This window comes from Geotrypetes seraphini, chromosome 3 (assembly GCF_902459505.1).
Source record: "Geotrypetes seraphini chromosome 3, aGeoSer1.1, whole genome shotgun sequence".
NCBI lineage: Eukaryota > Metazoa > Chordata > Amphibia > Gymnophiona > Dermophiidae > Geotrypetes > Geotrypetes seraphini.
The window spans coordinates 187113057-187139255 of NC_047086.1; positions in this window are offsets into that span (position 1 = coordinate 187113057).

The following is a 26199-nucleotide window of genomic DNA, read 5'->3' on the forward strand; positions in this document are numbered from 1 at the left end:
GCATAATCAGTCTGAAATTAGCAGATAACAGCAAATCATATAATTTTAGAATAATCCTGATCTTGAAAAACACAGGGCTGGGTGCAGTGCCTGACAGGGGAGAGGGAAGGGGGCTGGGTGCAGAGTCTGATGGGGGGGGGGGTAGTGAGGGAAGGGGGCTGGGTGCAGAGTCTGACAGTGGGGAGGGGTTGGAAGGGGAATGGGTGAAGAGTCTGACAGGGGGGACGGAAGGATGGGGGTTTCATGCAGTGCTGTCAGGGAGGGAGGGAGGGAAGGGGGCTGGGTGCAGAGCCTGGCAGGGAGAGACTGGGTGCAGGGTGCAGGGGTAGGAAGTTGGGAAGGTTGGGAGGACAGATGCTTAGGGGAAGACAGATATGGCACATACTGAGAGAGGGTTGGGAAGAACAAATGCACGGGCGGGGGGGGAGGTTAAGAAAGGAAGAAAAGAGAGATGCTGCACAGGGGAGTAGTGGGAAGGGAGGGAAAGAAATCCTGCCAGTGGGGAAGGGAAAAGGAACAGCGAATTGTTGGACATAAGTGTGTAGTGTGAGAGGGAAAGAGAGATGATGTATATGGGGAAAGGAAGAAAGAGGAAGAACTGTTTGACAGGATAGTGGTGGAGAGGAGGAAGGGAGAAATGTTACACTGGAAGGGAGGAGAGATGTTAGTTCATTGGAATGGGAAAGAGAGAGAGATGCCAGACCACAGAATGGAAGGGAAGGAGGGGAGAGAGAGATGCCAAACGGCAGAAAAGAGAGGAGGGAGATGTTAGACCTCGGGAAGAGGGAGGGAAGGAGAGAGAAATGCCAGACCATGGGAGAGGAGAGAGATTCCAGGCTATGGAAAGGAGCGGAGAAACATGCCAGACCTTATGAGGGGGGAAGGGGGAAGACAGAGATGTTTGACCTTGGGAGAGGGATGAGATGGTGCATAGAGATGGAGGGAAAGGGGAGACAGAGGGAGGAGATGGTGCACATCAATGGGTGCAGTAGGGAAGAGATAAGAAGAAATGCTTCTTATGAATAGATGGGAGTACGGGAGAAGAAAGAGGGAAGAGATGGTACACATGGATAGATGGGAAGGGAAGGCATGGAAAAGTAGATTTTGAGAAGAAAGCAGAAAAATGGAAAAACATTGAATGTTAAAAGTTAATGCTAGAGATGGATTTATACTAAGTCAACAATATTCAGGGAAAAAGGTATAAAAAATACCTCAATTATAAAAATGAAAAAATAGGGAGTAAAAAAGTTAGTGTAATCAAAAGAACACTTCCCTGGATATGCAATAGTAATGATTTGAGAATGCTGTACCTATGTAAAGATCAGCTCAGAGATATGGAGGGGAACCTGTAGGAGCGTCTTTTTGAACATTCAAGCTGCATTGAAGATTTAAAGTACCCATTGCCGCCCAGCACATTCTGATGAGTGCGGCTGAATTCTAAGATGTTTTGTTTCCTGAAGCAGGAGCACGAAACGTGTGCACGTTGAAACCAAGCTTTAAGTTAAGCAACTTTAATTTTTTGATTTGTTCACACTGATTTGATATTAATTTGGCATGAACTGGCATTATTTATGCTTCAAAGTATGGAAGATACAGCAATGATTGGGTGGTGAGGTGGTAGAAGGGGGGTTTTGCCTTCTGTAAAAGCCCTTCCATATCTCTGAGCTGATCTTTACATAGGTACAGCATTGTCAAATCATTACTATTGCATATCCAGGGAAGTGAAAGATGGATGTATGGCAGAAAGTGAAGGAGAGAAACCCAGCAATTGGATAAGGTGGTCCTGGATACACAGTTAAGAGCACAGACAGAAGGAAGTGCAGCCAGAGATTGAGAAAGATGGTTTGAAAACCAAAATCACCAGACATCAAAGGTAGGGGAAATGATTTTATTTTCAATTTAGTGATTGAATTGTGTCAGTTTTGAGAAATTACATCTGCTTCTATATTTTGCACTATTAAGGAAGAAATGTATTTGTTCTATTTCTCTAGAGTTGTACTGCATTCAGAGCCTTGCATCTTAGGGTTTGCTTGTATATATTAGTACTTTTAGTTTGTGGTCCCGTATTTGCATAGGGGTTATCTGTGTTTTGGTAGGAATGAATGTTGAGAAACATATGTACAGTGTACTTTGTGTAGTTTAATTTTGTGGTTAACCATTATGTATTGTTAATAATATATTGTGTGTATATATGAAAAATGAATGGAAAAAATGGTATTACAATTAGTACTATTATGGGGGCAGGGTCTGGGGTGGAGATTGGTCAGGGTCTGGGGGGAACTTGCGGGGCCCCCCAAACAAAAAAGCATTCCGCTACCTAAATGTGGTAAAACAAGCAACAGTGGGTGAGTGGGCACCTCTCCCATTGTGTGTGGGGGGGAGATTTGTGTGTGTGTGTGTATAGTTTGGGGTGTGGGGGGAGTTGTCAGGTAGGGGGAGTGTTGGGCAATTGTGGGAAAGTAGGTATCTCTCCCACTGCCAGGAGGTGTTGGGAGGTTGTGTGACGTGGCAGGAGAGTGGGCATCTCTCCTGCTTATCTTTGATTTGGGCTTTTTGGTTGTTGTTGTTTTTTTTAATGTGGGTGTATTCTGCACATGTGCTGTTCACTACCACCAGCGACTCATCTCAAGTAAATTTAGCGAGTCTAAGCTCTGCTTCGCGAACCTCATTTGCATGTGCTGTTCATGGAGAATGACTCGCTTTTTAAAAATAGTTACAAGAACAGCTTTGACAGTGGCCCGTTGGTGTTTACTGCAAAGCTTTGAGAATCTTCCCCTTAGTAAAAAGGCCCCTTTATCTTTTTATATTTGTTAACCTTTTTTTTTTTCCTGTTTAGAGATGTGCATTCATTAACGTATTGGATTTGTTAGAAACATAGAAAGATGACGGCAGAAAAGGGCTACAGCCCATCAAGTCTGCCCACTCTACTGACCCACCCCATTAAGTCTGAGTGCATATGACTTAGTTCCTTAGCTCGACCTTTGTAGGGATCCCACGTGGATGTCCCATTTATTCTTAAAGTCGAGCACGCTGGTGGCCTTGATCACCTGCACTGGACGTTTGTTCCAATGATCCACCACCCTTTCTGTGAAGAAGTGCTTCCTGGTGTCACCACAAAATTTCCCTCCTCTAAGTTTAAGCGGGTGCCCCCTTGTGACCGAGGGTCCCTTGGGAACGAATATGTCGTCTTCCAGCTCTACACGACCTGTGACGTATTTAAATGTCTCAATCATGTCACCCCTTTCCCTGCGTTCCTCTAGAGTATAGAGCTGCAATTTGCCCAGTCTTTCTTCGTATGAGAGACCCTTGAGTCCGGAGACCATCCTAGTGGCCATCCGCTGGACCGACTCGGCTCGAAGCACATCTTTACGGTAATGTGGCCTCCAGAATTGCACACAGTATTCCAGATGAGGTTTCACCATGGCTCTGTAAAGTGGCATAACAGCGGTACCTGGAGTGGCCCGCCTCCCGTTACTTAACACCCCTTCCCCCGTCCTTGTATACCTCTAACTAACCCCAAGAAGACAAAACACACCTTAGTTGGTAAATACCTGGCCGCAGCCCTGTTTATTGAATAATAACATATTCAAGAATTCAATATAATTAAATATACATAAGTTAACCAAATCAAAACATTGACAAACCCCATAACAATGGTATCACCATTGTTACCTGATCCCGAGCTACCCTCCGAAGTAATTGGCCCCCGACCCCGCCATCCAAGCTAGGGTCTGAGGGGTGGCATGTCCCACACATGCCCCATTATCCAGGGTCAACCGACCCACCGGGCACGGCTCCCAGCCGGCCCACCGCTCATCCCTTGATGAGCCCCAGTAGCGAGTAGCTCGGGATACCGCCACAGGCCTGTAACCAGTTACAGGCCCCACCCCACCAGGAACAGAGCTGCGGCTAGGATACCAACACTCGCTCACAACAGGTGGCGAGGTCATCCAATAACAAGTCCCAGCCTACATCGGACAGATGGATCCGATCCCTATAAAACAATCCCCCACAAGACACGTCCACCCAGTCGTGCCTAACCTGGATACCTCCCCGGGACTCCACCCATCGACCTATCTGCCTATTAACCTTTACGAGCCCCCTGGTCCATCGCCGAGACGCCAATCGGCTGGGTCGAGGAATGATATCTGACCAGACCAACCGCGCCTCGGGGAACCAACCCTGAACCACACCCAAATCCCGAATCACCAGGTCAATAAGGTGCTTGCCACTAAGTGCATCCACATCATTGCCACCCAGGTGAAGAATCAATAGATCCGGACGACGAGGACGTCGACGAAGATCATTCAGCAAAGGGAGCAACTGGTGCCATCGCATGCCCCTCTGTCCCCACCAGGAGACAAACACGCCGCGATGCCCGAGGCCCAGATGCTGACCGCCAGGCCGGACCACCGCACGCTCCCCAGCCCAGTGTACGAAGGAATGCCCGAGAATCCAAACAGACAGGGCCCGCTGCACCGCACCTGCAAGGCAAACCCACAAATAAAACACAAACCTCCACCAACTGAAAGTTAGTAATTAGGGAGCCATGCAGGGACCCCCCCCCTCGCCCAATAACCCGCAACAACCACCCTCCGAACACAAGCCCCCCACTTGCGACCCACTTTCGAATCCCCTAACCGCGCATCAATACGGGTCACTACCCTACGGGCGGATGTAGCCGCGATACGCATCCGACGACCACCTACCCAGCCGACGAATGGCTGATTCCGGAACGCCGGCCGTGAACGCACTGGTAGCCGCCCCAATGCGAAAAGAGTGAGTGCCGTAACTAGCCGGGTTCTCACCACACACACCTAACGCCAGACGCAACACCGCCAGGAACTGATATCTCGTAAGAAGAGCGCCATCCTCATGCACCAATAGCGCTAAGGCAGAGGAAGGACGGATCGCCATGTAGGCAGCCAGCGAACGGACGGGGCATGACGTACTACCTTCTACCTGATGCAAGATCAACGTACGCCCCCTGCCCAGCTGATCCGCCTTGGAGCGAGCAATGAATACTCGCAACGTGGAACCGGAGATACACACCTGATTGCGCAGCAGGCCCCGTAATCCCCGGACATCCGACGGGTGGACAAGCAGCTCGCCCACCCGCAGCGCACCAAAAAACGACAAGGAGAAAGCCGCCCGAAACAAGCACGTCTCAAAACCCGAGCTCGTCACCCGAGGCAGCACCTCGACAAGATTAACCAGCAAGGCATGTGTAATAGGCAAACGAGAGTCAGGCACTCGCGGGGCCATCCTACCCCAAGCCGCCAACACCCGACGGGGCAGAAACGCAGCCGAAGGGCATGACCAACCCAGGGCCCTGCAGAAAAACGCGAAGCCCGCCAGATGACCAGCCGCCGCGCTCCGAGAGCAGCCCCGAAGCTGTGACGAGGCCAAAAATTCAGCCAGCAGCCTCTCCGACACTGGTCCGGGGTTCCATCCCCGAGATTGAAGAAAACCCGATACTGTTACAAATCCCCGGTTGTACCGGTCCCACGTAGACGGCGCTACTGAGCGTTGTAAGAAGTACCAAATCAGATCTCCACCAGGCTCCACAAATGCTCCGGCATGGGCAATCCCTCTGGCTGCGCTTCCGGCGCCAGCTGTCGAAACTGCAAAAAGCGAAAGCGAGAAAGAGCGTCAGCAAGTCTGTTTTGTACCCCAGGAACGTGCCGCGCACGAATGAAAAGGTTAAGACGCAAACAGCGCACGACGAGCTCGCGCATCAACGCTGTCACCCGCAAGCATTTCGCAGTCTGCCTGTTGACCACGTCTACCACCCCCATGTTGTCACACCAAAACACAACTCGCCTGTTCCGCAACCTGTCTGGCCACAACTCACAAGCCACCAGCAGCGGAAACAGTTCCAGTAGTGTGACGTTACGGGTAAGTCCCGCCCGCCGCCAAGCATCCGGCCAAGCCGCCGCGCACCAGGCGCCCTGGAAGTAAAGACCGAAACCCACGCCCCCAGCTGCATCAGATTGTAGTTCGAGATTCAAGTTAGTAACCTCTGGCTGTTGAATGGGAAGCGAACCATTGAAACGCTCAAGAAACAAAGACCACATCCGCAAATCGGCCCGAATCCCAGCCGAGATCCGCACAAAGTGTCGACGATCGCGAACACCCGCAGTCGACGCCGTCAAACGACGTGAAAAGGGGCGACCCATAGGCAACACCCGACAGGCGAAATTGAGGGACCCTAACAGAGACTGTACCAATCGCAACGTAGGCTTGCGAGCACCCCCTACCAGCGAGAGTAAATCCAACAACTGCCGTACCTTGCCCTGCGGAAGTCGAGTAACCATTGCCACGGTGTCAATCTCTATTCCCAGAAACGTGAGACATGTGGAAGGACCCTCCGATTTGGCAGCTGACAACGGTACACCAAATTCTGCAGCAATAGTCTCGAAAGTAGACTTTAACTGCAAGCAATCATCGGAAGCTGCCCCCCCTACAAACAGAAAATCATCCAAGTAGTGCACTACCGAGTCCCTGCCCGCACGCCGCACCGTGACCCAGTGCAAAAAGGAACTAAACAATTCTAAAAAGGCACAGGAAACAGAGCACCCCATCGGCAGGCAACGATCAAAATAAAAGGCTCCCTCAAACTTAAAACCCAACAAAGGATACGAAGACGGGTGAACCGGCAGTAACCGGAAAGCCGACTCAATGTCCACTTTAGCCAACAAAGCCAACGGGCCAACCTTACGAATGAGACCTAAGGCACTGTCAAACGACGCGTAACGTACCGAACAGAGATCACGCGGAATGCCGTCATTCACCGAAAGTCCCGCAGGCCGGGACAAGTTGTGAATCAGACGATATTTTCCCGGCTCCTTTTTCGGAATGATCGCTAGCGGAGACAACACCATCACCGGAAACGGACGAGCGCGAAAAGGACCGGCGACCCGCCCCAGCTCAAGTTCCTCCCTCAACTTCCGGCGAACCTCCTCCCGAAGATGAGACACAGAGGAAGCGTTGGCAGCCTGAACATTAGCTAAAGGCAGCACACACGGGATCACAAATCCTTCACTGAACCCCCCCAATAGAACGCCCGCCGCCCTCGCGTCCCGATACTGAGCCAGCCACGGACGCATGGCACCCACTACCACCGGAGTGGGTAACCCACGGGTCACCGACTCACTTAACCGGGGGAGGAGGCAAGCCGCCTCCCTTCTTGGGGCACTTGGAAGCCGGGTGTCCCTGACCGCACACGGAACAGGCGTGCCGAAAACGGCAATCGGTAAAGGTGCAAGTGGATTTGTTAAACTGCCAGCAGAGGCCTGGACCTCCCCCTGCACCAGCATTTCCGGGCGGGCGAAAGGAACGCCCCCCACCCGATGTTTGCAGAACCTGCTTACCTAAAGGACCCGGACCCGAGCCTCCCGGCCTCGCCATATGGGTGAGCCAGAGATTAATGTCCTGCGTACCCCAGGACATGTGCCGATTCTCCTCCATTTTATCACAGAACGCCTCGTCGTAATTCAGCCATGCCCAACCCCCGAAGCGCTGGTACGCATCCAACACCGAATCCGCGTAAGCCAGCAGCAGGCCATAATCCTGAGGTCTCTCCCTCCCCCAGACACTGGCCAACCGCAAAAACGCACGTGTCCAGTTAACGATATTACGTGAAACCACGCCTACTTTGGGCTTCCCGCCCTCCTTCTTACTCTTCTTCTTCCTACCGCGAACCCGACCTTCCATAAGCGCGAAAACGTCAACACAGGCCCGCTTCCTAATTTTACGGCGCAAGGACCGCGGGACCTTTTCCCACAATTCTGACAACGCCACCAGGGCAGGAGCTCCCCGGTCGTCACCCACATGCACCGAACCACTGCTCACTACTCGCCGCTGAGACCCAGAAGAGGAAGACGACGAAGAAGAGGAAGAAGATGTTAAAGTAGAGGAAGAGGACGAAGAAGAATCCCTGTCCCTACGGCGCTTCTTACCCTTACCCCTCTTCCTCCCCCGCTTACCCCGGCAATCAACCCCAGCCCCTAGGGCCATGTTACCCGTAATCCGGTCTGCACCTGGTCTGCGTCCGCCTTCGACAGCTTCCGAAGCGGCGCCGTCCGCAGCTACCGCCATAGCAGGACGCTGAGTAGTCCGAGCCGTATCCACGATGTCCGTCCTCACCGCTCCAGCAGGTTCTCCTCGAACTGGTTCCACCGAAGATGCTCCGGCCATGGCAACAGGTCCAGCGGCGACCGCCTGTGGGGAGAAATCCGGACAGGGGCCAGCAACCTGAACAGCAGGAGGGTATGTTAGCCCTGAAGAACTAGCAGCCCCACCTGGGATCTCACTCCCGCCAAAACCTCCCCCAAACCCCGGACCCCAAGGCGACGGAGGGCCAGCCGCCGGAAACGAAGGGGGGGCCGACGCCCACGGGCCCATCGCCCAGGGAGAACCCCAGAAGCCCCATGGAGACCAACCACCCGCCATGCCCCCGCGCGGGCCACTAGCAGCTCCTGAAGTAGAAGGGATAACCGAAGTCCCCTGAAACTCGCTTGCACCTCTCATGCCCTGTATGGAAGGCGGAGCCCCTGAGCCTGGCCTGTCTTCCAGTACCGCAGCAGGCACTCCCCCATCCCCCCGAGACCCCACCCTGGACCCCGAAGCTTCACCGGGAAAGGCCAACCCCGACCCCCTCCCCGCCGAGGCCCTGCCACGTGCGCGCAGCCCTGGAAGGCGTCCCCTGCCCCTGCGGGCCGAACCCGCACTGTTCTGAACCTCTAGCCCTGCTCCTCCCACCCCCAGCGCGATCGCCGTTCGTGCAACCGAACGGGACCGCCTGGGAGGCAGCGCCCTAACCACCCCCCCAGCCGCACCTACCGGAGCCATGTCTCCCTCGTCCAAGGAGTCCCCAGCTAAAATGGACAGCTCCGCCAGGTCCGCGGCCGAAGTAGAAGGCGAGTGCTCCATCGCGGAGACAGGAGACCCGACCGGCGAACGACCACCCGCTCTAAAACGCTCGATCCAAAGCAGAAGGCCGCTCCCCGCTGCACCAGCCCGACACGAGGTGACCAAGCAGTCTCCAACACAGTCTCGGAGGACCAAAAGGTTTAAGTCCTCCGAGCATGCTCCCTTTGTACCCCTCCCCCCACAATCCCTCTCGGCTGCGACGCCCCGAGGGGCGGAAGGGGAAGAGATCCTGCAACCACGGACCGCCCCCCCTTCAGCCCCTCCCCCCGCTCTCTTTCTAACTAGCCCGACGGGCACCTCGGCGGGCCACCCAGCCCCGCGTTAGGGGCGCCCGTCGAGACTAGCTCTCGGGCTTGCTTATTATGACTTCAGGTTTGCGGCTGACAAAGCTTCTCTTGATACATCCCATCATTTGCTTTGCCTTGGATGAGGCCTTCTCTACTTGTTTGGCAGCCTTCATGTCTGCACTGACGATTACTCCCAAGTCCCGTTCTTCTGAAGTCCTAGCTAGTGCTTCTCCATTCAAGGTGTATGTTCTGCATGGATTTCTGCTGCCGAGATTCATGACCTTACACTTCTTAGCGTTGAAGCCCAGCTGCCATGTCGAGGACCAGTTTTCCAACGTGATCAGATCCTGCATCATACTATCCTTGAGATTGCTTTCACTTACTATGTTACACAGTTTGGCGTCGTCGGCGAACAGTGCTACTTTACCCTTATGAATATGTTGAAAAGGGATGGTCCCAGGACTGATCCCTGCGGCACTCCGCTAGTCACCTCCGATGTCTCAGAGAGGGTACCTTAAAAATTTAGTGCACACTAAACCAGCTTCATGCGCATTGACCTACAAAAATACTGTGCATTAAGTCAATTTGCATGTGTTAAGCAATTAAAAAATGCATTAAAGAACTTTTTCTTAAAAAAAAAAAAAAAAAAAGCTGTGAGATGAACAGAAAGAAGTGTCTGAAAATAGAGTGAAAATCCCAAACATATCCATAAACAAATTGAAAACTAGATTCCAGCTGCTCACTTTCTCCAAGCTCCTTGCTTACTTCATTGTGTTTGGTAAGTCTCAGACACTGAAAACAACTGCATAAGTGCTGGAGAGCACTGATGGGCTTCCTTTAGTGACACTAAAATCCCCAGGGATATGTACAGCTATATACTAGTAACAGGATATGTTTGCAGAGATTAATGTGTTGTTGTTGTTTTTTTTGAGATTCTAAAAGCTTTACAAGCACATCAATGGAAGAACAAAAATGAAAGCCCTTTTCATGGCTAAAATGCCATTTTACACTTTGAAATGTGTGTTTTGATTCTCACCTACTCTGTCTTCAGGTTAAATTATGCATGTTATGGAATAAATTCACATGCTTTTATCTGTGAGGTTTTAGAGGCATTTTTAGGGTGGAGATAGGTTGGGGGAGATAAATACACATAAAGTTAAAAAAAAAAAAAAAACACATAAAGTTTTAAAGGATCAAAACTTTGGGCTCCTTTTACAAAGGTGCGTTAGGGCTTTAACGCGTGGAATAGCGTGTGCTGGATTGCCGCGCGCACTATACCTTAATGCCAGCATTGAGCTGGTGTTAATTCTAGAAACGTAGCGTGGGTTTAGCATGCGCTAAAAACATTTGCACACCTTAGTAAAAGGAGTCCTATGTGTAATTTTATCTTTATAACATACTTCACAGTAAGGTGTGAATGTGTATGGGCACTTTTTTTGGGAGGGTGGGGGCAGTAAAAGCAAAACTATCTATATAGCTTTGATTACTCTAGCAAACTCTGCAAAAAAAAAACAACCCACTATCTACTTCTTCTACTAATCATCTTTTCTGTGAGATTTGCAAACCGGGGGCAATTTGATTGTCTATCTTCTGTTACATTTGCTCCTTTGCTCTGTAATGACATAGACTGAACATAAAATGGTTGAACCTTACTACAAAACAGTACTTGCCTCTTACACCAGTATCTCACAAACTTTGCAAGTGGGGAGTGTGTGGCGCAGTGGCTAGAGCTATAGCCTCAGCACCCTGAGGTTGTGGGTACAGATCCCATGCTGCTCCCTGCAGTGGCGTACCTAGCATATGTGACACCCGGGGCCCATCATTTTTTGGCACCCCCCCATCTGTACGAAAAACATGATTTTTAGTAACAATCCACACATCACACATGAGTACCTAGGAAAAGGCAGCATCTTACATATGCAGTGAGCAGTACAACATCAATAAACCCATTGTAAAACTAAACAAGCCAGACTAGTACTGATCAATCCTATACCGTCAATCCTAACAGAAAACCATGTCTTTCGAACACACCGAACACAGAAAACACCTTCGCCTAGTATGAAATATGTAATCACAAACTAACCCCTCCCCCTTTTACAAAACTGTAGTGTGGATTTTAGCCACAGTGGTAACAGCTCTGACGCTCATAGAATTCTGGGCATCAGAGCTGCTACCACCACGGCTGGCGCTAAAAAACGCTTCACAGTTTTGTAAAAGGGGGGATAAAATAGAAATACATAGAACATAAGAACATAAGAAGTTGCCTCCGCTGAGGCAGACCATAGGTCCATCATGCCCAGTGGTCCACTCCCGCGGCGGCCCATCAGGCCCATTGCCTGAGCAATGGTCTATACCTATCTATACCCTTCAATCCCACAAAGATTAAATTGAACCAGAAAGAAGCTGGACTCTGTATACAATGCAACACCACAGAAACAGAGACACATGTCTCCTAAAGCAATAAATAAATAGAAAATTTTTTTCTACCTTTGTCTTCTCTGGTTTCTGCTTTCCTCATCTTCTTGTTACTCTATTCCTTCCATCCACTGTCTGCCATCTCTCTGCCCCTATATGGCATCTTCAATGCCCCTTCCAGAAACTGTATGCCTCCCCCTTCCATCTCTCCTTTCACCCCCATTGGTCTCCTCTCCTTTCCTTCCCTCTCCCACACCTTTCTTCTGCAATCCCTTTCTTCCCTCATTTTCCTTTTCAATTTATTTTCTGCATCCATCTAGATTATGTTCTTACTACCCTCTCATCAATTTCCTTTTTTACTGTCTTTCTACAGCTCGCCACCTCTTTCCCTCACCCCCTCCAGTATTTCCCTAACTCAATCTTTTTCCCCATCATATGCCCTCCTTTTATTTATCCCCTCCTTCCATCATCTGCCCTCTTCTCTCTCCCCACTTCCATCATCTGCTCCTTCTCTCTCTTCCCCCCACTTCCATCAGCATCTGCCCCCTTTCGCTCTCTACAACTCAATTCCATGCAGTATCGTTCCCCCTATGTCTCTTTCCCTGCAATTCTTTCAGCATCTGCTCCGTTCTCTCCCTCCACCACGCATCCATACCACCATGACCCCCTTTGTCACCCTTCAGCATGATACAATATCATCCTGACCCCCCTTTGTCACTCTTCAGCATGATTCCATATCACCCTGACCCCCCTTTGTCACCCTTCAGCGTGATTCCATATCACCCTGACCCCCCTTTATCACCCTTCACCATGTTTCCATAGCACCCCTTTGTCACCCTTTATCATGTTTCCATAGCACCCTGACTCCCCCTTGTCACCCTTCACCATGTTTCTATAGCACCCTGACCCCCTTTGTCACCCTTCACCATGTTTCCATAGCACCCTGACCCCCTTTTGTCACCCTTAACCATGTTTCCATAGCACCCTGACCCCCCTTTGTCGCCCTTTACCATGTTTCCATAGCACCCTGACCCCACTTTGTCACCCTCCACACCCTTTCATGCCACCCTGACCTCCTTTCTTTCTCCATCCCAAAGGTCCCGCGATGACAGCTTCTGCTCCAATGGAAGAGGTAAGTGACGGCGGAGGGGGCTGGGCCCGCAGATGCAGTTAGTTGCGGCAAGATCCCGCGATGACTGCGGCTGCCGGTCCCCCCCACCCCCGACATCACTGACCTCTTCCCAGTCATCGCAGGACCTTCTTCACTTCAGCGTGACTGCTGACTCTGCTCTAAGTAGGGCAGCCACGCTGAAGTGCGGTTTGAAGCAGCGCGGGAGGTTCCGGATCCGGCCGGCTGTGCATCCCCTTGGAGCGTGCACACGGGGCGGACCACCCCCCCGCGCCCCCTTGGTACGCCACTGGCTCCCTGTGACCCTGGGCAAATCACATTATCCCCCATTGCCCCAGGTACATTAGATAGAGTGTGAGCCCAACAGGACAGAAAGGGAAAAATTATTGAGTACCTGAATAGGCTATAAGTGGTATATAAATAGTTAATAAATAATTGCTGTCTAACATCATCACCAGTCACTGCTGCAACCACTGGCATTAACTTTTCTTCCTCCTCCAAGTCTGAATTATCTGTTGCTAATAGTAGTAGTAGTCAGGGGCCCTGGCCACAATCCAAAATATGATACTGGTTTCATATTTTTTAACAATTCTGATTCTTTCTCTTTTTGAAAACTCCACTTAGCAGTGCCACTGGTCAATAGCTGACCTGGCACTGCCACTGGCTCATCTGATTGCAGCTCAGCTCTCCCCCTGATTGTGGCTCCTCTGAGTCCTACCATCAATGCTTATAGAGTCACGATCAGCTGAGCCAGCAGGGGAAGAACGGCAGCAAGGAAGGAGCAGTGGCAGCAGGCAAGGGATGGTAGACAGCCCAGGGGGATTGAGAACTACTGGGCCTGCTCAGAAGAGCCTACCGCTTAACTCTTCTGAGAAGGCACCAGGCACAGTTCCTCCCTTCTTTTACCGGGCTATGCATATGATTTGCATGCTATTTCTGCTGAGCATCATCCACTAGAGAAAAATCTCTCCCAATCTAGTATTTTTTACCGGGTTGCCGGAGCTTTGAGCATCAGGCTCTCAGACTGACTGATCTAACCTGAAATAGGGGCAGCTAGTATGATGTCAGGAGGATGGGGCTCAGAGGTCAGTTTAGTGTGGCCGTTTCATCGCTGAATTAGCTGCGATGCATGGTCCTCGTCATCTGTGCCTCTCCCTTCCGCTCTCCCTGGTCTAGTATGTTTCCCCCCTCAGGTCCCCCACCGCCATTCCTGCAAAGCTGCCACTATTGGGGGAGGGGCACAGCGGAAGAATTTCAGGTAGACATGCCCCCCAATGAGGCTTCCAATACCCCCATACCCGCACATTCTCTGAGCAATTCAGAGTTTGGGGGAGCTTCAGATTAGGGGGGAGTTTGGACTTGAGGAAATTTTTAGATTGCGGGTGGCAGGTAAGGCACCGTGTTTCCTGTAAGATGAGGCACAGGAACATCGGGCTGTGCTTTGAGGTCCGATGTAGAGAATGACACGGGGAAAAATCTGTCCCTGTCACTGCCCCGTCACCGGACCACCGTCCCCTTCACCGCCCCGTCCCCTTCCCCGCAGCATCCACCCTTCCCTCTCGCCACCTCACCGCCCTTCAATGGCCTGAGAGGGAGGGAGGGAGGGGGATGCGCGTGATCGGTGACCGCGCACCTTCCCTCCCTTAACTACGGGGACAAGGCCATTCACCGCTCCACGGAGCAGTGAATGGCCTTGTCTCTGTGCCCACAGTTAGCACTTCCCCCCCTCCCCAGTTTCGGCGGGTTACCCGCGGCTACCCACAGCTAGCCATGGGTAACTGCCACCGTGTCATTCTCTTGTCCGATGTTCCTGGTCTGATGGACTAATGCTATTTAAGAACAGATGCACAGGCAGCATTAGTCCTTTATCACAGGAGTCAGCAACCTGCAGTATAGAGATACTGCAGGTTGTTGGCTTCCTGTGTTAAATCAAGGAGCAGTAAAAGTTCTTTTTTTTACAGCACCTTGATAACTTCTCTCTAAGTCGCTTAGGCAGGATTATCATTTTTTTGGTTTATGGTTTGTGTGCTTGATTATTTCCAACGAGCAAGGGATCTTCCCCACTGCTGCAGTGTCAGGTCACAGAGTACATCCTTCTTCACACACACTGTGACTCCTACATATATGTGGAACACTTTTTTAAAGATTTTCTGCAACATACAGAGTTTTCTGGTTTATACAGAGTGAGTCAGTCATCTTTCCTTCTCACTATTAAAGCACAGCTTAGGTAAATTAAGTCCCAAAAACTGTCAGCATGCACCTGAAGGGTTGGTGTTGCCTCTCCAGCAGGCAGCACTAACTCTCTCAGTGGCGTACCAAAGGCGGGGAGGGGAGTGGTCCACCCCAGGTACAGGGAGCTTGGGGGTGCTGGATCTGTGGTCCACCTGTGCATGGCTATCAGCTCCACCGGCCGCTGCCCCCTCTGATGTCAACTTCATGTTCTGGGGCAGGGACCCAGCAGAAACGACGGCCTTGCACAGGCAGACCACAGTCTCATGTCTGATCCACGCACCGTCCCACTGCCTGGAGGAGGGGTTGCTCTGGCCAGAGGAGGGGGTGCTCCACCCTGGTTACCCACCTCGCCAGATATGCCACTGAGCTCTATTTCAGGTTTTTACTCTAACCAGCAAATACAACATTAAACATGGCAAGTCTATCAGCCAGTGATTCCCCTCAAGTAAAGATGGGTGAAGCTGTGACCTTTTAAAGATTTCTTGCCTTCTTAATTGTTGTAGTGTGCAACCAGAAAATTCCTTTGTTGTGTCATTTCCTTTTTCATTTATATGAATGCTCATTTTGTTTGGAGGTTTGGAGGCATTTTTTCGTTGAGGGAGCCATGTTGTTAAGAGTGCATCTTTCTGAAAGCATTCATACTCTTTTGGAAACAATGCGCACACAGTATTTCTGAAAAGTGTGCCCTCTTTGCAAAAACCATATGCCCCTTTGAAAGAGGACACACTCTTTCCAAAGAATTCACACTACAGACAAATGAAAAAAACATATTGCCCCTTATTCAGTTCTGTTTAACTGGCCAGGTACAGCTCCTGACCAGTTAAATAGCACTAAGTTGACTACCGTATTTTCACGTAGATAACGTGCACCCGTGTAAAATGCGCAAACGGGTTTAGCGCGCGGGGAACACAAATCTATGTAAAAAAAATTTAATATAGCGCGCACAAGCGTATACCGCGCATGCTAAAACCTCCTCCTGCCTACTCCGAACCGGCATCCTCCCCCCCCCGCTCGCTTACCCGCGTTTTACAACTTTTTTTTTTCAATCCGATCCGGCATCCCCCCTACGAACCGGCATCCTCCCCCCCGCTCGCTTACCCGCGTTTTACAACTTTTTTTTTTCAATCCGATCCGGCATCCCCCCTACGAACCGGAATCCTCCCCCCCCCCCGCTCGCATCACCCCCCCCTCCCCCGCGATCCTACATCCCCCACAGCACCGCAAAACATGTCTTACCCGATTGGGCACTGGCACCAGCACCAATGCACAGGATGTGCCAGTGCCAGTGCCCGAAGATCCTCCCTCGTTGGTTTGGGTTGGTTTGGGCTGGGCTGGGCTGGGCTGGGCGGTGCAGGAGAGATCCTCCTTCTTCCTGCGCTGGGCTGGACTAGGCTTTGAGCATTTGCGCATGCTCAAAGCCTTCAGGTCTCGCTCTCTATAGAGCATGCGCAAATGCTCAAAGCCTAGTCCAGCCCGGCGCAGGAAGAAGGAGGATCTCTCCTGCACCGCACCGCCCAGCCCAGCCCAGCCCAGCCCAAATCAACCCAAACCAACGAGGGAGGATCTTTGGGCACTGGCACTGGCACTGGCACATCCTGTGCATTGGTGCTGGTGCCGGTGCCCAATTGGGTAAGACATGTTTTGCGGTGCTGTGGGGGATGTAGGATCGCGGGGGAGGGGGGGTGACGTGAGCGGGCGGGAGGATGTCGGTTTGCAGGGGGGATGCCGATCGGATTGAAAAAAAAGTTGTAAAACGCGCTCACATGTATAACACGCACGGTTTGTAAAATCGTGTATTACGCGCGCGTTATATGCGTGAAAATACGGTAATGGCTAATAACCTGCATGAGATTGCCGCTGAATATTGGAGCTTATTGACCAGCATATGGCTAGTTGTGTTGTGCGATTTAGCCAGCTATCCGCAAAATTTAAAGTGCTAGCTGGCTAAGCTTAGCAGCCAAATTGCACTGTGTAAATAGCTGGTCTATTTAGCCAGCGCTGAATATTGATATAGCTAGCTACGTTTATAGCTGCCAAAATAAACTGGATATTCAATGCTGGTCACCAGAAATGACCCAGCATTGAATATTTAGGCTCAGCACTGACCGTGGGAGTTAGCCTGGCTAACTCTCACATGTGAATATCAGGCCCATAAACTTTTGTGGGGGTTTTTTCCCTGCTTGTTTTCATTTGACATTGACATGAAACAATATAGGATATGTTGATGACCTTTCCCATGTTCCAAACAAACGCGCATTCCTACTTTATAGCTTGCTTACCTCATTGGACATCTGATATTAACTGGTGTCGTGCAGTCATTCTAAAATAAAATGAAAATTTCAATGAAACTATCGTTTCATTTCTTTTCAAAATAAAAGAAAAAAGCAGCAAAATGTGTTTATTATTTTTGGTTTAATATTTAGGGCATCTTTTACGAAGGCGCGTTAGGGCCTTAATGCGCGGAATAGTGCACGCTAAAATGCCACGCACGCTAGCCGCTACTGCCTCCTTGAGCAGGCGGTAGCGTGCGCTTATCCAGTGTGTGCGCTAAAATGCTAGCGCACCTTCGTAAAAGGAGCCCTTAGTGCATTGCATAAAATGGAAACTAAAATAAAAAAAGAAACCTCTCCCTCCAATGAAACAAAAATAAATCCTGTATGAATATTCCTAGGCAGTAATTTTGCAGCAGAAGCTTGATTATGAAAATCCCTGCCCTAAGTCAATGGGCATCGGGACTGAGGATGGCTTGCAATCTGGCGATGCATCCTGAACCAACCCAATTCAGACATGCTTCAAATGGAATTTAATTGTCTCCCCTGCCTTTTATATAAACACCAAGATTTACTCTGGAATCTGGCCATGCCCACAAGAAATCAAGATACTTGAAGAGTTTAATGACTGCAGTAGCACCTGATAAGGAATAGATGTTTCCCTTCTTTAAATGGCAGAGAGAGCCATTCAAAGCAGTGAGTGATAAATCATGGCCTCTGTTCACTGGCTGAGTGCTGTTTTCTTTTTTTTTTCTGCATCCTTGCAGAGGAAAGGGAGAGAATGAAGGTTACCATGGTTACAGTCGTGCTCCATATTTTAAAGAATGTGCATCTATGAAGGCCTCAGTTTAAAGTGAGCAAGAGCTCACAGGCACAGACAGAGCTCCCCATTTCAATTTAAAAACAAACAATTTTTTTTTTGCATCATTTAATGTACATAAGTGATGATCTATAGCCTGTTCAGCATCCTCAGAATGTTCCTGAATGCATTATTGGAAAGATGACTGTCATATTTCAATTTGTATTCATGCCATTACTTGATGTTTTCTTATCCTCTTTTGCAGGACTCAGGGGCAGGCTGTGTGGATGCGGAGGGCTGTGGGGCCAAGAACAGAAACTCAATGCAGTGCTTCATTTACATAAGTCAGAAGTTGAAAAACGGGGCAGAAAAGTGGAGTCATGTGCAAAAAACAAAGTTGTCAATGTTAGAGCAGACCTTGGCAGGACCTTTCCCTTAGTCTTTCCCATCTGGCTTTCACCAGAGAATCATCACGCTTGATTTCCAGCATTGTCTATTGTATGCCTCCTCAGAAACTACAGCCACATCTTGGGGTAGAGAAAGCAAGATGCAGCTCCATCAATATTTACTTCTCTTTTTTATTGTTTAGTATTTCCATTTGCATATCAAAGCTAATCACAATACAATTCAAATAAAATAGTATTCTTAATATATAAAAGACAATAACGAAAAAATCAACAATTTATGGCTGCCCCTCCCAGCTAAGAAGCTGAAAACTATCCTCCCACCATAAAACCAAGTAATTTCCATCCACAGTTCAAGCAAGAGATAATTTCAGGGTTTAGGTACAAACTATGAGCATGATCTATTCCAGGTTCTTTTCCTTGATCAGCAATTCGATCAATATTTAACTTTCTCCCCTAGAGACTCTAACCAAGCAGGGTCCCTCAACAGCATGATGGAATTGTAGTGGGGGTGAAAAACACCAAAAAATCAAACTCTTGCTATTGAGCCACCAATATTATTTCCTGTTAAATGATGCCTGCCTCCAAACACTCATTCACTACAGTATAGGCCCTGCTTGTGCAGATGTTTTAACCCTTCCTGTTTTCTAAGGCAAAACCCTCATATTAATGTGCTAACCTCTTGCCATCTTATATGTTTATGCCTCATCATCCTCATTAGCATTCACTGACGTGATCAGGACTTTCTAGGATTCAATAAATCCCCAAACAGATTGGCAACCTGTGGCTCTTAAACCTCAATGCAGTTCTGCCACTAGCACTGGAGAGAAAAGAGTAGCTGAAGGTAAAATATCTTTCCCTTGGGCCCCCACCCCCATGGGAGGAGCTAGAAAGTAAAAGCAGTAGTGTCATTTGCCTATGATGACTCCAACATGCTGTCTTCTATGTTAGGTACTATCGACTCGTGTTCAAGTCCTAGTGACTTGATTAATTACAGTTTGATTTAAGCTGCACCTTTGATTTAGTGGACCACACTAAATTATTAGAAATCTTGGACTTAATTTTCCTTTTTGGTGGGTGAGTTTATGTTTAAGCTACAGATATGAGAAGATGAATGCTGATATGTTGGGGCATAGCAATTTATTCAAACTGATTTGGGGCTTGTTGACATCCTTTGTAACTTCATTATAGGTATCTTTTGTTTTTAATTTTTGTTTATTTCCATACACATCCAGGACAGGGTAGGGGGGATATCTTGTTGGTTTATTCTTTGATTAAATGTATTGGATGGGAGGGGAGGGATATTTTTCTTCTGCATTGTTATTGATTGAATATAAGTGCTTGTTTTGATTATTAATGTCTGTATAATTCCTGACACTTTGTATTAGTTTTGAAAAATTAATAAAGATTAAAAAAAAAAAGAAATCTTGGACTCGATTGTTATACGTGAAAAGGTCCTTGAATGGTTCCAGGAATTTCTTTTACAACATACTTATCAAGTATATATGGAGAACGTAATTTCGGAAAAGTGGCAGAACCCGTGTGGTGTTCCCCAGGATTCAACGCACTTCTCCGTTCCTCTTTAATGTTTATCTTTCTTCCCTTGGAACCAGATTGGAAAACCTGGGACTAGGACTTTTTAGCTATGCGGATGATATCACAATTATCCCTGTGTATCCATCATCTCAAACATAACTCATATTATAGAAGAAATATTTACTGTGAAGATTGGATGAAATAATTTAGATTAAAGCTTAATTCTGACAAAACCAAATTTTTCTTTGTGTCTCCAGGAAATGACACAATTGGGACAGCTCTACTAATAAAAAAAACAATCAATATCCAATTCAATCTACTTTAAAAATCCTAGGGGTTATTTTAGATCAGAATCTTACCATGCAGACATAGTGGTCCGCAAGGGTTTCAATATGTTATGGAAACTTCAAACACTCAGAAACTATTTTGACTTCTCTGCTTTTAAGATTCTGGTACAGTCATTGGTTCTCGAGCATTTGGATTATTGCAATGTTATCTATTTGGCAAACACTAAGAAAAATCTACTTAAAATGCAAATAATCCAGAATACTGCAGTTAGGCTTATTTATGGAATGAGGAAATTTGATCACATCACACATTGTTATCGTGAATTGCATTGGCTGCCTGTGGAGGCATGAATTCTTTTTAAATTGGGATGTCTTTATTATAAGGTATTAATGGGTTTGGTTCTGTCTTACTTTATTGAGTTGTTTAGTTATTCTACGCAAAATTCACATACTGCCAAAGCCTTGGGTTTTTTTTTCTTCCATCCAAGGGCTGTAGGTACAAAAGATATCATGAAAAAACCCTCTCTTTCCAAATTGCTTTATGGGATAAGGATTTCAGGCGGCTCTTATCATCATCCACTTCTTACCGCCATTACGGGAAACAACTCAAGACTTTCTTGTTTATTAAATTTCTTAGTTCTTAATATTAATATATCTTCTTGTTGATTTATGGATTGTAGTTAGCCTTTTATAAACCACATTGAACTTTATGATAATGGCGGTCTAGAAGTAAATTCTTATGTTATGTTATGTTATGTCATGTTATCTAAAAAGAAATTGGTTTTGTGGTAGTCCAGAAAAGTCCTCCAGCATCATCCTCATGGTTGTTTTCTGTGTGTCCAGCTATCTGATTGCAGGTTGCCCTCTTCACCTGTTTCTTTCAATTCTCCCAAACATTATGTTTTTCTCCAATGATCTTACCCTTCTGACAGCGTGACCAAAATAAGACAGTCATAACTTCATCATTTGGGCTTCGAGGGACATAGCTGGTTTGATTTCTTCCAGAATCAATTTGTTCTGGTGGTCCACAGCACACATAAAATGCTTCTCCAGCACTAAAGCTCAAATGAGTCAATCTTCTTTCTGACTTGTTTCCGTAGTGTCCTGCTTTCACATTCATAATTGACTAATGAGAAAATGAGTGCGTGGACAAGTCTGATCTTCATTTGGAGTGTTATTTCCTTGCCTTTGAATACTTTGTCGAGAGCCTTCATTGAAGAGTGACCAAGTGCTATTCTGCAGAGTATTTCTTCCCTGCTAGTTGCTTCTTTGTTTACGAAAGAAAAGAACCCAGGTGACAGCAAAAGCCAAAAGGATGCTAGGGAGCATAGGGAGAGTTATGTCCAGTAGGAAAAAGGAGATATTGATGCCCCTGTATAAGACTGTGGGGAGACCTTATTTAGAATATTGTGTACAATTCTGGAGACTGCACTTTCAAAAAGATATAAAAAGGTTGGAGCCAGTCCAGAGGAAGGCTCCTAAGATGGTGTGTGATCTTCATCATAAGATGTATGGGGACAGATTTAAAGATCTCAATATGTATACTTTGATGAAAAGGCGAGAGAAGGGAGATATGATAGAGATGTTTTAATACATACATTGTGTAAATGCACATGAGTCAAGTCTCTTTCATTTGAAAGAAAGCTCTGAAATGAGAAGACATAGGATGAAGTTAAGATGTAATAAGTTAAGGATTAATCTAAGGAAATACTGTTATACATAAATGGTGGCAGATGTGTGGAATAGTCTCCCAGAAGAGGTGGTGGAGACAGAGACTGTGTCTGAATTCAAGAAAGCATGGGATAGGCACATGGGATCTTTTAAGAGAGAAGAAGAGGTAATGGTTACTGTGGATTGGCAGACAGGATGGGCCATTTGGCCTTTATCTGTCATCATGTTTCTAAGAAACTGAAATCCTTTACAACTTCTATTCTATTACCTTCTACCTCAAAATCTTCATCATTCTCCATGTTCATGATTTTCATAATCTGTTATTGAGAAAGACATGGGGTAGCCTCTGCTTGCCCTGGATCGGTAGCATGGAATATTGCTACTCTTTGGGTTTTGGCCAGGTACTAGTGAGCTGGATTGGCCACCATGAGAATGGGCTACTGGGCTTGATGGCCCTTTGGTCTGACCCAGTAAGGCTGGGTAACATTATCATGCTCTCCTCTTCCTATTAAGGTTTTAGAAAATTAGTAAAAACGAAACTGTTCAACCGATTTGTCACCTAAGAATTTGTTGTTCATTATCTCTCGTATTATGTATACCGAATTCATAGCTATGTCGCTGACTGTCCAGCGCTTCTTATTAATACTTGCTTTCAGTGTTCTTGTATTCATTGATTCTATTTTGTAACTTATCACTGACTGTCCAGCTCCTCTTATTGTAAACCGTCTCGAACTACCATGGCTTTGGCGGTATATAAGAAAATAAATTATTATTATTATTCTTATGGCAGCGACCATGAGCTTTTGACATGCAAGATTAAAGTACAGTTTTGCAACAAGATCATTAGAGACCTTCAAAAATATGACATTGAAAATATTCCATCAGCCTATTGGATAAAACTAGAAAACTGTTTTGCCTGTCTTGATACAGGAGATAGAGAGCCTGAAGAGTTATGGAATGATATAAAAACCGTAATTAGTGATGAAGCTAAAAAAAAAACCCAAAAACCTCCAGAAGAGAAAGAAAGCCAAGAAATTCCATTGGATCTCAAAAGAAACCAAAAAAGTAGCAGAACCAAGAAGATAAGCAAAACTTTCCAGTGAAAGAGAAAAAGCATCATAAATAAATCAAGTGTTTCAGTGTCAAGTTCAGCAAGACAAAGAACAATATCTAAAGGATATTTATCTGAAAATTGAATCAGAAAATGTAAATGGAAAAAACAGATTAGTGTATCTGGATGTTAAGAGATTGCAGCAGAAATTCCAACCTCGATTGGAGATGTTTAAAGACACCAGTGGAATAATACTGAAGGATCCAGAAGCATTAGAAAGAGATGGAAAGAATATACTGAAAAATTTATACAAAAAAAGGCAATGAGGATAACATTGGGGAAATTGACGCTGAAGAAGAATCAGATATTTTAAATCATAGCAGCAATTAAAGCTTTATTGAAAAACAAGTCACCTAGTATCAGCATTATTCCAATTGAATTTATCAAAGGCTCAGAAGGTGCTATCATGGCCCTCACTTGACTGTGTCAACAGATTTGGAAGGAAAAAACATGGCCAACTGATTGGTGATGCAACAACTACAGAACGATTGCATTAATTCTACACACCAGCAAAATATTGCTAAAAATAATACAATGAAGGCTACAATCATATGTTGAGCAAGAATTACCCGAAGTTCAGACTGGTTTCAGAAAAGGTCGAGGAACAAGAGACATTATTGCCAATGTTAGATGGATATTGGTGAATAATAATCTAATATAATAAAACGCTAGGCCGCGCATGCACACTTCCTAAGTGTGTGCCGGTTTTCCGTGAGCTGTAGTGACACATAGGAAGTGCGCATGCGCGGCTTACGATCTGTCCTGCTCCCTGTTGAAAGACATGCGCACTCGCGCCGCGTGTTCGCGCATCACAAAAGCTTCCCTGCTCTCCACTTCACAATACGGCCCTACCAGCCGAAGTGCGAGTGAGCTGCGGAAGTGGTGGTGGTGGTGGGCACCCTCAGGTATCAGTTTGACGTTAGGATGGTGGGGTGGGGAGGCCTGCGGAGCCCAGCAACTTTCCGCTGCCTGGGACCTGAGTCATTTGCCGCCTCCCCCTTCCCTTCCCGCGGGCCCGACTGGCGATTTAAGCAGCGTATGCAACAGACTTCACACGCTGCTTCGGGCCCTTTTACTGCCCTGATTTGCTCTGGACGTGCCAGAGTAAATCAGGGAGGTAGAAGGACCCGAAGCAGCGTGTGAAGACGCTGCTTGAATCGCCATGTGTAGTCGGGCCCAAGGGAAGGGAAGGGAAGAGGGGGAGGGGGACGCAAAGGACTCGGGCCCGCGTTTGTAGTCGCCACTGTGGGAAGGGAAAGGGGGTAGAGGAAACGCTAATGCTGCTGCACAGGGAACTGGTGTGGGGGGAGGGATATTGAAGGGGGAGGGAATGCTGCTTTGGACACACAGACAGAGGGAGGAAGGGAGACAGAAAGACACAGGGGCAGGTGCACAGGGAATTGGTGTGGGGGGAGGGAAATGGAGGGGGAGGGAATGCTGCTTTGGACAGACAGACAGAGGGAGGAAGGGAGACAGAAAGACACAGGGGCAGGTGCACAGGGAATTGGTGTGGGGGAGGGAAATGGAGGGGGAAGGAATGCTGCTTTGGACAGACAGACAGAGGGAGGAAGGGAGACAGAAAGAAAAGAAGAAAGACACAGGGGCAGGTAGATATACAGAAAGACAAACAGACAAAGGGGGCCAGGGACAGAGACAGACAGAAAGAAAGACAGCGGGAGTCACATCAGGAGGGGTGCGGGATGGTAGTGGACAGCCAAGGAAAAAGAAAGAAAGACAGAAATACAGAAAGCGGCTAAGGAGAGAGAGAGAAAGAAATAAAGACAGACACACACACATATATTCTAGCACCCGTTAATGTAACGGGCTATAAGACTAGTAATAATAATAACAGCTTATATACCGCAATACCGTGAAGTTCTATGCGGTTTACAAAGATTAAGCAAAGGTACAAATTGATTGACTTTAAGAGGGGAGGAAGAAAGAGGGTTAATAAGACAGGAAATCCATTTTTGAGGAGAGAGAGCAGAGAATACCCAAATCTCATACACTTTTGCTTCATCAACTACAGCAAAGCGTTTGACAGTATGGATCATGATAAAATACAGAGAACTCTAGCACAAATGGGAATACCCAAACATATAGCTCAGCTGATAAAGAGCCTCTATGAAAATCAAAAAGCTGCTGTGAGAACTGAATATGGCAACACTGATTGGATTCCAGTAAAATGTGGTGTCTGGAAAGGATGCATCTTGTCACCTTACCTGTTCAACCTTTAAGGCAAAAGCATCTTCAGAAAAGTACATTTGGAAGAAGAGAGTGTTGGTTTCAATGTTATAATATAAACAACCTGCACTATGCAGATGACACAATACTCATCACCAGCAGCAAAGAAGACATGATGTATCTACTGAGAAAAGTCAAAGTCAAAAGTCATAACATGGGATTAGAACTGTTTATGGTGTCGGAAATGCGTATTTATGATTGACAGTTGCAAAACTGTACTAAGTTATCACTAACTTCATTTCTTTCTCCTATGCCATGGATTCCAACCGCTGCATTTTCAGGTGTACTTCTTACTTAGGCACTGAAATCCCCGATAATGATCAGTAGATCTTATTTTGGCATTTGATCTATTTCATTTTGAAGTTGTTCATAGGATAATTCTACATACTCATCTTCCACGTCTGTCATTGGAGCATATACTTGGATCAAGGTGACATTGATTTGCTTTCCCTGTAGATGGATTGACATGACTCTGTCACTGAAAGCATTGTACTTTAGCACTGTCTTTGAAAGCTTATTGTTGAGGATGAATGCCACTCCATTTTTCCTGTGTGTTTCATGACCAGAGTAGCAGGTCAAATGCTCGTTTGATTGAAAATGGCCTTGTCCTGTCCATTTGAGGTCACTGATCCCTATCAAATCAATTTTATTTTTTTTCCATTTTATTTTTAACAATTTCCAGTTTTCCTTGATTCATGCTTTGTGCATTCCATGTTCCTAAGCTTCCGATCTCCCTTTTCTGTCCAGCAACATCAGCATCAGGACATCCTGGTGGCTTTCATCTGCCAGGTTCACAAATGTTGGGCATACTGTGGGTATGATCAGCTCTTTCCTAGTAGCATGGTGAGTGCCTTCTAACCTAGTGCCATCTTCCAGCACT